Source organism: Physeter macrocephalus, chromosome 9 (genome assembly GCF_002837175.3).
Source record: "Physeter macrocephalus isolate SW-GA chromosome 9, ASM283717v5, whole genome shotgun sequence".
NCBI lineage: Eukaryota > Metazoa > Chordata > Mammalia > Artiodactyla > Physeteridae > Physeter > Physeter macrocephalus.
Window position 1 is genome coordinate 51,911,725 of NC_041222.1, and position 13,952 is coordinate 51,925,676.

Here is a 13,952-nt window from a genome sequence, read left to right on the forward strand (position 1 = left end):
TTGTGTTCTGAAAACAGTACCTGTCTTGAAATTTTCTCTCCAGCCTTAAAGGAAGACATGACTCACTTTTTGTCAAAGGTAAATCCCATCCCACCTGCCTCACCTATTGCTCCACCAAATTTCCCTCTATTTCCTGTAATGCTAATAGTTTTGTCTCCTCTGACTTCTCTTTGGTTTATAAAGAATGACCAAGACTCACCTATCTTAAAATTTTTTTTCAAACTGCTACTCAATCTTTCTTCTTTTCTTCATTGTCAACTAACTGGAAGAATAATCACTTGATGGCTCCACTTCCTTGCTATCTCCAGACATTCCCTAATGCCAGTATATTCTGATTTCTGCCCCAACTACTCTATTGCATCTGCCCTGGGTAAATCCCTAGTAACTGTTAAAGAGCTAAATCCATTCGTCACTTTTACTCAGACCTCACCCTCTTTATCTCTGAAAGACTTGACTCTTGACTATTCTTTAGTTCTTTCTCTCCTTGTCTTCCAGGGCAGCCGACTTTGCTAATTCTCTTCCTAACTCTGGTCATTCCCTCTTCTGTCTTGATCACGGGCTTCTCCTTTAATGAAGAACTATTAGATGTCAGTGTTTCTTATGACACCAGCTTTAGTCCTCTTTTTTTTCTCTACATCAGAAACCTTAACTCTTTGCATGGCCTCAACTACTCTTTGTACGGAGATAACTATGAACGTACTACATTCCTGTAAATTAACCTCTCTTCTCAGGGCACAGTGTATCTGCAATTTCCTGGTCTACTACAGGCATGTCACACTTGACATGCTCAAAATTGAACTCATTGTACAGCCTAATTTCCATTCCAATCCCCCACCCAATACGTCCCCTCCCACAGAATTCTCTCTCCTAAATAAGGTTGTCACTATACACACATTCACTGCAGTAAATTCTTTTGAGACAGTCCGGACATTCTCTCCTTTCTTCCCTCCCACTCCACATTTAATTGATGACATTAGCATTTCAATTCTACTTCAGATGTATCTCTTGACTGTTTCCTTACCTTCTCCACTGCTACTGACTTACGTCATTACTGCAACAATTATAGCAGGGTCCCAAAGGGTTTTTATTCTATTTCCCCTTCTTATTACTATGAGCATTTTCAAAATAAATAAGCAGATCGAATTATGTTCTTGCCTCACCTAAAAACTTCTTGCTCTCTCTTGTGTAGGTGAGCACATACTCTGGTTTGTTCACAACGGTCTTGCTATAAGCCTGTTGTCTCAGCTAGTGTACTCCCTTTGTCATCAGATGAGTCCCAGTTGGGCTATAAATTATACCTTAGCATCATCCACATGACCCTCCTATTCCAACTTTGCCACCATCGAGCTGCAATCTCATCTCTATCTCTTGTTTCCACTATTCATTGCAACCTCCAGTCCTACTGGAATTATTACAGACCTTACAATGCCCATTCACAATTCTGAGTCTTTGCACGTTTTACTTCTTCTGATAGACATCCATTTTCCTAATTTTTTTTTCAATTGAAAAATTCTTATTTTTTTAATGTCATTTAAAAGAATCAAGTTCTGTAGGCCCTTTGACCCAGGCCAAGTAAGATGTTCACTTCTATGAGATCCATTGGCTCCTTGTTCATTTCCTTATTTTAGTCCTAATCATATTATACTGTCATTATCCTTTTTTACCTCTACATCCCTTACTGAAATGTGAAATCCTTAAGATCATTTATCATTGATCTCTCTGTGCCTAGCACAGTGCCTGGCAAATAAATGGTCAAAAAATTATGAATGAATGCATGAACAGAGGGACTGAACAGAGTCTTGAAGCTACTAAAAGTTTTCTGGTATTTTAAAAGATTTTAGTAGTATAGAAACTTTGGCAGAAATTTTTATGTACCATTCCCATTTAAAAATGACTCAGTCACCACACATCTATATACTGTTTCAATGCCACTTTTTCCTTCTCAGTGCTATAATATTTATAATCAGCACTATAAAATTGTAGTGTTAAATTATACAATGTGTCTCAAGTTTGCAGCTTGCCAGATTGTAGGCTACTTTATAATTTCTCCATCCAGCCAAACTTCATGAGGACTAGTTATATTGGACATATAGGGGGATGTTATTTAGTACTTTATCATTTGTGGCAGAGTTATGTTTAAAACTCAAGGCTCTGAAAGTTTTCTCAGTCATTTTGTGAGCTTAAATGATCATGGACAGATACAGTGGCTAAGCTTAAATTATATTAATGAAATGGGTAATCAAAGGGCCTCGTGAAAACAAATGTATATCTAAAGAGATTTTTATTTATAATAATTTTGAGAGCATTAATAAAATAATATGTAGCGTGGAAGACACTCCTGAGAAACATATCTGTAAAAATCTGTTTTTCACATCAAGATGCGGCTAAAATAAATATTTCATATTCAGCCAGTAAACAGAGTTTAGGAAACAACCTTGACATGTCTCTCTAGTAAGAAGGTGTTAGTGTATCAGCAAAAATTGAATCCATTTTTTTGTTCTCAGATGCCTTTGAAAGCATGGTTTTATTTTTATTATTATTATATTTTTTCTTTTTTAATTTTTGCTTTCCCATCTGCTTTCCAAACTCTGAAGTAAAATATTGGGAGGCAAAGTGATGATGCCTAGTAGGGACCTATAATGGCTAAATAAAGCACAAGATTTCCCATTAGGATTTTCTTGCTATTTCTCAGCAACTTTTGGCTTTATATGGGAAAACACAAGAAATGAAGACATAGGTCACATAAATTTGTTTCTTCTCATTCCAGTATTTTACCTTACAAAAGGAACGTTCCATGAAGTTATATTTTTTCCATTGTATCTTAAAAGATTGTACATCTCCAAAATTTGATTGCTTGAAGTGCAGACTTGTTACCCTCTGATCTGAATTCTTCCATTGGTTTCTTCCATTGGTTTTGTATCTATATGGTAATTCAAAATCAAGGTTTATTTACTATAATTACCTTTTCCAAATGTCAGGAATAGTCTTTGTTTGGGAAAATTATAAACTTATAGATTTTTAAACTATGCCCCACAGTTTTTATCTTTTTACACTTCTTTATGGAAAAATCCTATCTTGAAGATATGTGTGCAAGTATATAATTTATATACATATGCAATTATGTTATATCATGCAAAATATGTGATATTATGCTATATTATATATAAAATCACTCTAACCTCCCGCATTTTGGACCTTCTCCAATCACAATATCTCTATTCTTATGCTTTCTTAAAAATTTGATATAAATTTTCCCAGTACAACTATCATAAAAAATACTTTAAAACCATGTGTAAGCCTGAGTGGCTCCCCAGTCATTAACTAGCATTTGGTCTTTACTATATCAGATAAAACTTGAAACAGTACTTATAAATAAGAAAATTATCAATAGTAAGTAGCTTCCCTTTTATTGTTAATTTAAATTGAATTGAGAGGTCTTTAGTTGATTATTTAAATTACTGCCTGACAAAAACACATAATGTGCTTAGGTTTCATAGGTTAAATGGATGCTTTGTATTTCCTGGTAGTCATTGTCATGCAAGCAGAGTTCACTGAAAAGTGCCCCAGGCTAATGAATAGTTACTCTCTAGAACACAAATGCAAATGGAATTTTAGTTTTCAAATGGTACATATTTCCGGTTAAATGATTAGTCTAGTACCTTCCATTAGAAATGTATAAAATTGCCATGCAAATATATATCCAGACACATATGCATGGTAAAGATAACTTGGTTGATAACATAAGCTAAATAGTTACCAACCTATTTTTATGTGTTAGGCAGCAAAACTACTAGACCTTTATTAACCATTTATAAATAATCTTTATAAACCATTTATTAACCACTTGCATTTTATAATTATGCTTAACCACTACAAATCTTAATTTTCATGTTAGGGAGCCAAACTGATTTAACGATTTTGTATGAAAACTCCTTGAATCAAGCATTATGATTAGTATGAACAACTAATGCTAACTCCGGAGTTAACATTTGGAAATGATTTATAAACATGGGAGATTAGTTTTATAACATTTTTTCAGTGATGGACATTATAACATCATTCAAAGTCAAAAAATGTTTATTTTGTGTGCCAAGTACTCCTCTATGCTGTAGCAATAAGGCATGCTCTTTGCCACCAGTGAGCTTACATTATAAAATTTTAAAATATTAAATGGTCCTAGAAATCATCTAGTGCTTTTGCTATGTTTCATAGTCTAGAAAACTGAAAACCAAGAGGGTCTTGTTATCTAAGATCACACAAATAGTAGCAAAGATGACTCAACATCATACATTAATTAATATTCTCTTTAGCTACAAAATATATATTTCTTCTTAAAATTTGGTGGGTATCACTTTCTTTTTAAAAATTAACAAATAACATGAAAAGATGATAACTGTCAATATGTTTCCGAGGCATATGCATTAACTTTTGAGTATATATAATCACTTCTTGTGACAGTATTACCATAACACTGAATCATGAGTAGTGGTGAGTAGTGGTGATTTTTTATTACACAGTAACAGCCTTTAGGAATAAAACCTTATACTTTTTTCAAAACGTGGAGCTTCTTATAAGATGGTCCTTTTAAATGGGAAATTTAAGTGACTGCTTTCCTTACAATTAAATGCAGACATAAAGAAATGTCAGTATTTCACATCCTTTGAAGAAGATGCCACCAACAGAAGGTAGAAATAACTCGGTTTCTTAAATAATTAATGGAAAGCATCTTAATCTTTTGCTCTGGAAATTCATTAGAGGTTTTGATTAGATTTTAACATATCCATAACATAAACCAGCATTTCCCAAGTGTTCTTTGAAAGACCTGATTTTATAGTATGCTATTAATTTGTTAATATTATGCTATAAAATTTGGGATGCACTACAGTAAATTGGTATCAAAATTTATCTACTATAATTATCTTTTTCAATGTCAGAAAATGTCTCCTCCTTGGGAAAATTCATAAAGTTAAAGATTTTTATAATGCCCCCATTTTTTATCTTTTTAGATTTCCAACTAAAAAATCCTATCCCAAAGTAGGGGGAGGGGAGGGAGAGGGGGAGGGAAAATGTAATGTATGTACACATATAAAATTAAGTCAAGTATCATAAATTTCTTGATTTTAAATTTATTTACTTAACCTAATCTATCCTCTATGATTACTTTCTATATTAACGTGTTTTATTTTCTGTAGAGCCTTCTCAATCCATCAGGTAAAGTGAATAAAGTGAAATGTGTAACTAATGTCCCTAGTCCATATCCATGGAAGACCCATGAATCTTCGTGTTACCCATGAGATGAGAAGCCTATTCCTATGCCAGAACAGAATGAAGGAACATGATGATATGGAAACATTTATAAAAACATTTCCTGCTATTTAGATACCTAGTAATGATCACATAATACTTTCCTCTTTTCTGCATTTTACCTCTCATTCAACCTCATCTTATTCACTTGAAATACCTCCAAGTTAATTGAGGCATATTTGTTTTTTATCTCTATGCTGTAATAGAAGGCTTCAAGGTCAAGAAATTAAAACTATTTGTCCAGGGTCATCTCTGCCATTTTCCCCAGGATGTAGGAAGCTTTACAATTTACCATTAGGTGACTGAGAAGTAACATATGTTTTCTTTCTTTGATTTTACTGAGGGGCTCACGGGCCCGGCCGCTCCGCGGCATGTGGGATCCTCCCGGACCGGGGCGCGAACCCTGTTCCCCTGCATCGGCAGGCGGACGCGCAACCACTGCGCCACCAGGGAAGCCCCTGAGGGAGTATTTTTTTAAAATAATCTTTTACTTTTAGAATAGTTTTAGATTTACAGAAAAATTACAAAGATAGTACAAAGAGTTCCTATATATTCCACATCTACCTTCTCCTATTCATTTTACATTAGTATGGTACCCTTGCCACAATTAATGAACCGATGTTGATGTATTATTATTAACTGAAGTCCATACTTCATTCAGACTGCCTTAGTTTTTACCTAATGTCCTTTTTCTGTTCCAGGATTCCATCCAAGATACCCCATTACACTTAGTAGTCCTATCTCCTTACGCTCCCCTTGGCCGTGACAGTTTCTCAGACTAACCTTGTTTTAGAAGACCTTGACAGTTTTGAGGGGTATTGGCCAGGTGTAATGTAGGACGCCTCTCTATTGAAATTCATCAAATTTTTCCACTATACAGTTACTCTTTTTCTCCCTTTGCATAGTGCACACTTTGGAAGGAAGTCACTAGGAGCAGCCCACACTGAAAGAGTGGGGAGTTCTGCTTTACTTCCTTGAAAGTGCTGTATCTATATAAATTATTTAGAATTCTTCTACATGGGAGATTATTCTCTTCCATGTATTTGTTTATTCATTCAATCATTTATTCATATTGGCATGGATTCATAAATATTTATTTTACACTTTGGGTTATAAATTAATATTATGTTATTTATTTTGTTGAACAGATTGTTCCAGCTTTGGGTATTGGGAGCTCTTTCAATTTTATTGAGAGCTCTTTCAATTTTATCCTTTGGCCATATCCCCATCACTGTGGGTTTTTCTGAGTGCTTCCTTACTTCCATGCACTATAAGATGCACTATAAGGTTCACCCTGTATATTTCTTGCCCTAGTCCTTGAGTCACACATTTCTCCAAGGAAATCTTTTTATTGGAAAATTCTTTGAGAAACAAGAGCTGGTATCTAGGTGTGCTCATTGTTACTGGGGCTTGTTTTTTCTAGGTCCTATCAGTTGACAGAGAAAGATAATATACATGTATATATGAACATGTGTATATACACATAACTATGAATATTTCTATATGTAAACACCTGTATTATATTAAAATAAACATGAGTTCATACTTGAAGAGGTAATTTTTATGTGGACTCCTATGCTTTATTGAGTTAAGTATCACTTCAGAATTATGCTAAAATAAGGCAGTCATGAATCTGAATAGTTGTTTTTAAGATTCATCAAAAAATGTAAATGAAATATTAGTCATTGAAGAAAAGCTAATGTCTAATTAGTAAGTACTTGTATCAGTGAACCTTAAGAAGGTAAATAATGTATTATTCAAATCCATTTTGATTTCCTAAATGTGAGCTTTGTGATTCACAGTGTTTCACTGAGTGGGCAGGAAAAGAAAATACGTCCTTCAAAGCACATTTTAGAAGGGACGCTTCTAAGTTTCATTTAAACAAATAAGGCAAAGGTTGCCCTTCTTCTAATTCTAATTAACACCTTCTATTGAAAACACACATTTTTTCTTATTTATAAAGTTGAAAGTGTAATTATGTCAGAATAAAATTGTGTATTCTAAAAATAACATACGTAAAATGAGTGAACCTTTCAAGCTTACTGTATTTTTTCTGTACTATTTTCTCCTGAAAATAAAATTCAGCTATCAGTTCTCTCAACACAAGAATTTACTCTATCACTGTCACTTAGAGAAATATACAACATAGTTCTAGGTATATTAAAATGATACTTGTTGAGGAGAAAACCATTGTTTTAAAAGTATATCAACAACCAAATAACTATTAGATATATGTACTTTTATAAGAGTAGCTATGCTCCAATAACAAAGGTGGATTTCAAAAGACTATTGGAGGAATCTTTATCTCTCTTGGATTCTTCTGAAAGGAAAAACTGAGTTTTCTCTCAGGAGTATATTTTATTGTATAAGCATGTAATATTGTGTGTCATGAGAAAAAGTAAAAAAACACTAGGTTTACTTTAAATGGAGGTTGATTCTTTGAATCAGTTCCTCACAAGGGCAGTTTGAAATACCTAGGCTTATGGGTGGCTCTCACGCATGATACAACTTTGACCTTGGCCCCAGAGGTGACTCAAAGACAATGCTCTTCTCTAGGCCCTGCTCATAACACCATTTTCATGTTGTAAAGCCTCTGTTATTAACATATTAAAGTTATGGCTTTACTACTCACGAGATTGGATTGAGAGTCTAGAAATTAAACTTAAAATATCTTCTTAACATTAGATGGAACCTCAGGTTTTGGTTTTTATTTTTTGTTTGTTTTTGGTTTGTTTGTTTTGTTGTAATAAGTTCTTGGATGACCTCATCAGGCACATTCTCAGCTTCTAGCTCAATTCCTAGAGTATTAGACTACCAATCATGGCCAGTTAATGCGGTTTAGAGTTATGAAACAAAATAAATTCTATGATTAACACAAGGGCTATAAAAATCTCTAGACTGCTCGTTCTGCACCATGAACTTGTACTCATATTAGACTTCAGGTTTATATTCTGAGTTTACCATTTTGACTTTATGTCTCCTTGGGACAAATGTTCTCACATGACCTTTAATTATTGTACTGCCAGTGGAACCTAGGAAACAGCAATCATTAGCAATCTTGCCTGGATAATTAAGAAATAAGTTCAGAGGGATAATTGCTCCATCATTATTTCTCTTTACCTTCTGACAAATTAACCTTTTTTTTTTAATAATTGAGTTGAGCATATGTTCAAATCTACACAATTAACAATGCATTATTTTAAATTAAAAATTTATACACACACAAACTATGGTTATTCCCTCCTTCTACTCCTATACTTTGGGCAGGTGATGGGGATGGGGTGAGGGTAGAGTTTAAGTCATCTTCAGCCAGTGCTAAGGATCTATTTCGCATTCATCACCTGGGAGTTATGACTATGTCAGTGAGTAGAGAGAATGGGGATTGGAGAAGACAGCCTTCTAAATGTGGCTCTGATTGCTTTTTGACATTTTAAATAAAGAAGTTTCTGTGTCATCCTACTGCTCCCTAATGGACTCATGCAGATGAATCAAGACAATACAGAAATGAATTTGAACCAGTTTTACAGTGCCTTTGATTGTCCTAGTGGGAATCCTAAAGCAAAGCCTACACTAAGTGATGTGGGAGGTTCTAGAAGATATTAAAGTGTAGCATGAGAAGGCTCTGTCTAAAGCAATTCGTATTAAAATCTTAAATTGGTGGCAGGATTTAAGACTTTTATAAAGGTTCAAACGTCTGCATTTTTAAGCATACTGACTTTGAGAATGGATTTGTTCCTGAAATAGTTCTTCAAGAGTTAAAATGCACTGCATGTTTTAGTAGCTCCTTCTGGCTATAATGACACAGATAAAAGTCAGTGGCCATAGCCTCTCCAAATTTGTCCAGAGGTTACCCCTTCACCTCCAGAGCTTCCTGGTCTCTTAACTATGACTCAGAAATTCACTGTTAATTGCAAGTCTGGAGTCAGATGAAGATTTTTGGTGAGGAACAAATAATAATAAAAAAAAATTGTTTCCATCTTTTTGCCGTCTTTATAGGAGAGAAAATAGATATAGGCTCATGGTTTGGGGTTTTATGAGTACAATGAATAACTAGAATGAGATGAATGAAAAAATCCAGAGTAGTGAGATTCTGCCTTCTCACCATTTCAGAAAGAGCACTTTTCAGTCCATGGCATGAGTTAAAAAGGTGGAAAATAGATTATAAAAATCCAAACACATACAATCAAAACTAATTAACTATTTGTACTTACTACATTTAATTGCGCATCTACCAAAAAGGCTTATAGATTGGAAGAGAGAGTTATTTCAGCTAGTTTCCCCAGAAATATATAAAAATAATTAACTCTAAAAATAGAAGTTTTAAGTAAGAGTTATATATTTATTATTGCTAACTAAAAATCACCAGAATACTTCATTATCAGAAATATAATAAAACTCAGTACTGATGGTTGGGTGGGGAATTTTAGAAAGTGTCTTTTCATCAGTAGGTAGAATAGCAAGATACACTGGAAAATTCAAAGTAGGGAAATGGGAATAAAGGATTAATATAAGGGTTGGAAGATTAAGGTTAATTTAGGGTATTGGCACTGAGAGAGAGAGCTAACTGCTGTCAGTTACAGTTTTAAGAGATTTACATATACTAAGTGATATAACCTGGCACAGGCCTATAAGTACTCTTTTATTTGATAGAATTAAGAACCTATTTTAAGGCTGGCATGGATAGATCCTAGCACAAAGCTTGGCACATAGTAGATGCTCAGTGAAATGATTAAATAAATTAGTGACTAAGAATGTGAGAGGCAATGAATGAGTAAGAAACAACTCCAAGTTTTTAGTCTTGGGCAACTGGGAGAGTAGTAGTATTACCAATAGAAAAACTGAAAAAAGTTGGAACTTGGGAAATTGATACATTTGGTATTAAACAAATGGTTAACCTAAAGGGTGCAGAAATAGAGTTTTAAGAAAAACATATGTGAGCAGAGTTTTATCTTTTAAGTTTTTTGGTTCTCCATGGTATCTCATAAAATGTTAAATATCCCTCATGGATGAGGAGATTGGGATATACGCTGATTACTGGGACTGCTTCTTTCTGATCCTCAGAAACTTTTTCTTTATAACCTTTGCTTTCATAAACTGGATTTAATTTCATCTGTACATTTTAACTTTTATGGAGGATAGACTACAGAGAGAAAAAGTCAAAAGTTGTAAGAGTGCAAGATGCCGGCTTAAATGGGACAGGAAAGCTAAAGTAATATTTAATTGTAAGATGTTTAATAGCCATCTTCATTGACTTTTTTGGAAGGTTACAGAGGGACCTTGAAGTGTTTTGCAGTGCTGCAAAGATTATGATAACCAAATCAGTAGAGGAGCAATAAAAAAGTTGAAGCAAAAGGGAAAAGATAAGGATTATTGAAGGGAATACATAAGCATGCAAGAGAAAATTCCTTAACAATGAGCTGTCTATATTTAATTCCTCTCTTATTCCAAATTGTCCTGAATTATTTACATATTGAATAATTAGAAGCTAAACCATCAGCTGTTCAATAGAAGTCCGTTATAAACTTGTATATAATAAAAACTTATAAAATATGATTAGATGGGAAGGCAGTTATTAATCCTGCCAGCAATACCAGCTTAAAATGTTTCCATTACAATGAGCATGAAATAGAAAGGAGCCTATTTTTCTTAATATAAAAGACTTAAATTGTTTGCTAATTAATATACTTTGACTAAGCTTCACAGTTTCTGTGCCAATTTTATTATTACACTCGTTATTTCAGGTTCTATTATAATTATAATGTAGATCGTGACTACTGGCAGATGAAGGTTATGGATGGTGGGAAAAACTAATTGTGTCTCCAGCAAATACAGGGAGGTAAGCAGTAAATCCAATTAGAATAGCAAATTGATTGATCAACTATATTGTGTATTAATTTTGATAATCAACCCAAGATTTTATTATTTCAATATTAGTTAATGGCTGAAATAGCAAATATGCGGAAAGGTAGATTTACAGCACCGCTTAAAAACCAAGGGTGATTTTGGCCCCAGGAGAACTTTGCCAATGTTTGGAGACATTTTTGATGATTGTTATGATTTGGGGAATGGGTGTTGCTACCAGCATCTAGTGGGTGCAATAAGGCACAGGTCAGCCTCCATAAGAAAGAATTATTTAGTACAAAATGGCAATAGTGCTGGAGCTGAGAAACCCTAATTTCCAGCATGTATTTGTTATGGTTGTTTGTCCTCAAATTTTCCTTATTTGGGGTTATTTATATATTGCCATAGACTTCAGGTTATCTATAATAACTCTCTAAAGAACTCCTTTCTCTTTGTAAAGGTCACATGGGCAAGACCATCCTTATATGTCTTAATGATCATAAAATGATGACAACAGTGACTTGATGTCTAAAATATTTTCACTCCAAGGCGAATTTTCATTACTTTAACCTAATTATTTTCTCCATTTTATGTCAACAACAAGGAAAGACATAGATATGTGGTGAGGACAACCTATGTCTTCATGTCCTTGAGAAACAATTGTTCATTCATTAACCTAACTGGAAAACTCAAACCTGAATGCTTTTATTCATTCTCATTTTGTTTGACAACTATAGGTCTAAATATTAGAAATATTCCTCCACAATAAATATCAAACTACAGATGTTTTCTCCATGTAGTTTAAACTGTGATTTAAAAAAGTGTCTTATTGTCTTTTTATTTTAACTGATATATAATTCACTTTAAAAAAAAAACTTGTTTATTTATGAGTCTGTTCAATTCTGACTGCCTCTACAGCCACTGTGAAATGTCATCCCAACAAGACTTGTTTTGCCTAGTCTTTCTTGCCTTTCTCCAATCCATGGATCATATAACATTTAGAATGCTTTTAACACTACTTGTGTGCCGCGCTAGGCTTTGATTCCTCTAGTGATTCCCATTGTACTTCAGATAAAATGATGCTTAAAATTACCTACAGGGGTGCTAATGATTTGGCCCCTGCTTCTCTATTTTATGTCTCAAGTTCTTTCTCAGATGAAGTGTTCTGATGACATCAACTTTGCTCTTCCTGCCTTAGGGACTTTGAATATGCTGAATTCGCTCTCTAGCAAGCTCTTCTTAATCATTATGATCTCTCTATATATGTCATTTCCTCAAACAAGCCTTGTATAACTTTGCTCATTTAAAATTAGGGACCCCCTCCTTTAATATCTCATTTTGATATTCATAGCAAAATCAGAGTATGTAATTATCCATCTATTATATTTTATAAGTGTTTGAGTAATATACCCCTCCAACTAGACAGTAAACTCATCAAAGCACCAATATATCTCAGTATTGTTCATCCTTGTCTTAACAGATCCCAACACAGTACCTGACAGAAAACAGACACTCAATAAACCTAGAATGCTTCAGTGTGATTTAAGACTATTGTGATTAACTAATTAACCTTTTATCATTCAGAATAAGTAATGCAATTTTTAATCTTACCATATGCCTGATTTTACAAATATGTTTAGAACTAGAGTAAAAAAAAAAAAAATTCCTTCAACCACGCCAAGATATAGTTTTTGAGGAGTTGCTGAATTTGGATGACATAATCAGAAGCTGTCAAAGCACAAATCATGACAACTTTTAGCCAGACACTGCCAGTCAAGATGTATTCCATCTAAAACAATCATGAGATGAGAAGCAAGAAGAACTACAATCCTGCAGCCTGTGGAACAAAAACCACATTCAGAGAAAAATAGACAAGATGAAAAGGCAGAGGGCTATGTACCAGATGAAGGAACAATATAAAACCCCAGAAAAACAGCTAAATGAAGTGGAGATAGGCAACCTTCCAGAAAAGAATTCAGAATAATGATAGTGAAGATGATCCAGGACCTAAGAAAAGAATGGAGGCAAAGACCGAGAAGATGCAAGAAATGTATAACAAAGATCTAGAAGAATTAAAGAACAAACAAACAGAGATGAACAACACAATAACTGAAATGAAAACTACACCAGAAGGAATCAATAGCAGAATAACTGAGGTAGAAGAATGGTTAAGTGACCTGGAAGACAGAATGCTGGAATTCACTGCTGAAGAACAGAATAAAGAAAAAAGATTGAAAAGAAATCAAGACAGCCTAAGAGACCTCTGGGACAACATTAAACGCAACAACATTTGCATTATAGGGGTCCCAGAAGGAGAAGAGAGAGAGAAAGGACCCGAGAAAATATTTGAAGAGATTATAGTCGAAAACTTCCCTAACATGGCAAAGGAAATAGCCACCCAAGTCCAGGAAGTGCAGTGAGTCCCATACAGAATAAACCCAAGGAGAAACATGTCGAGACACATAGTAATCAAATTGGTAAAAATTAAAGACAAAGAAAAATTATTGAAAGCAGCAAGGGAAAAACAACAAGTAACCTACAAGGGAACTCCCATAAGGTTAACAGCTGATTTCTCAGCAAAAGCTCTACAAGACAGAAGGGAGTGGCATGACATATTTAAAGTGATGAAAGGCAAGAACCTACAACCAAGATTACTGTACCCATCAAGGACCTTATTCAGATTTGATGGAGAAATCAAAAGCTTTACACACAAGCAAAAGCTAAGAGAATTCAGCACCACCAAACCAGCTCTACAACAAATGCTAAAGGAACTTCTCTAAGGGGGAAACACAAGAGAAGAAAAGGAC

The 13,952-nt window shown here is 34.2% G+C and overlaps 1 long non-coding RNA gene across 1 annotated transcript in view; it reads right to left on the minus strand.

The window, feature by feature from the left end:
* Positions 1-2,851: 2,851 nt before the first annotated feature.
* The window catches only part of LOC129392419 (uncharacterized), a 652,843-nt gene continuing 641,742 nt past the window's right edge, over positions 2,852-13,952 (minus strand). The window contains exon 6 of the long non-coding RNA XR_008618245.1: positions 2,852-2,920. This is a non-coding gene — a long non-coding RNA (uncharacterized lncRNA). The remainder of the gene's footprint in view (positions 2,921-13,952) is intronic.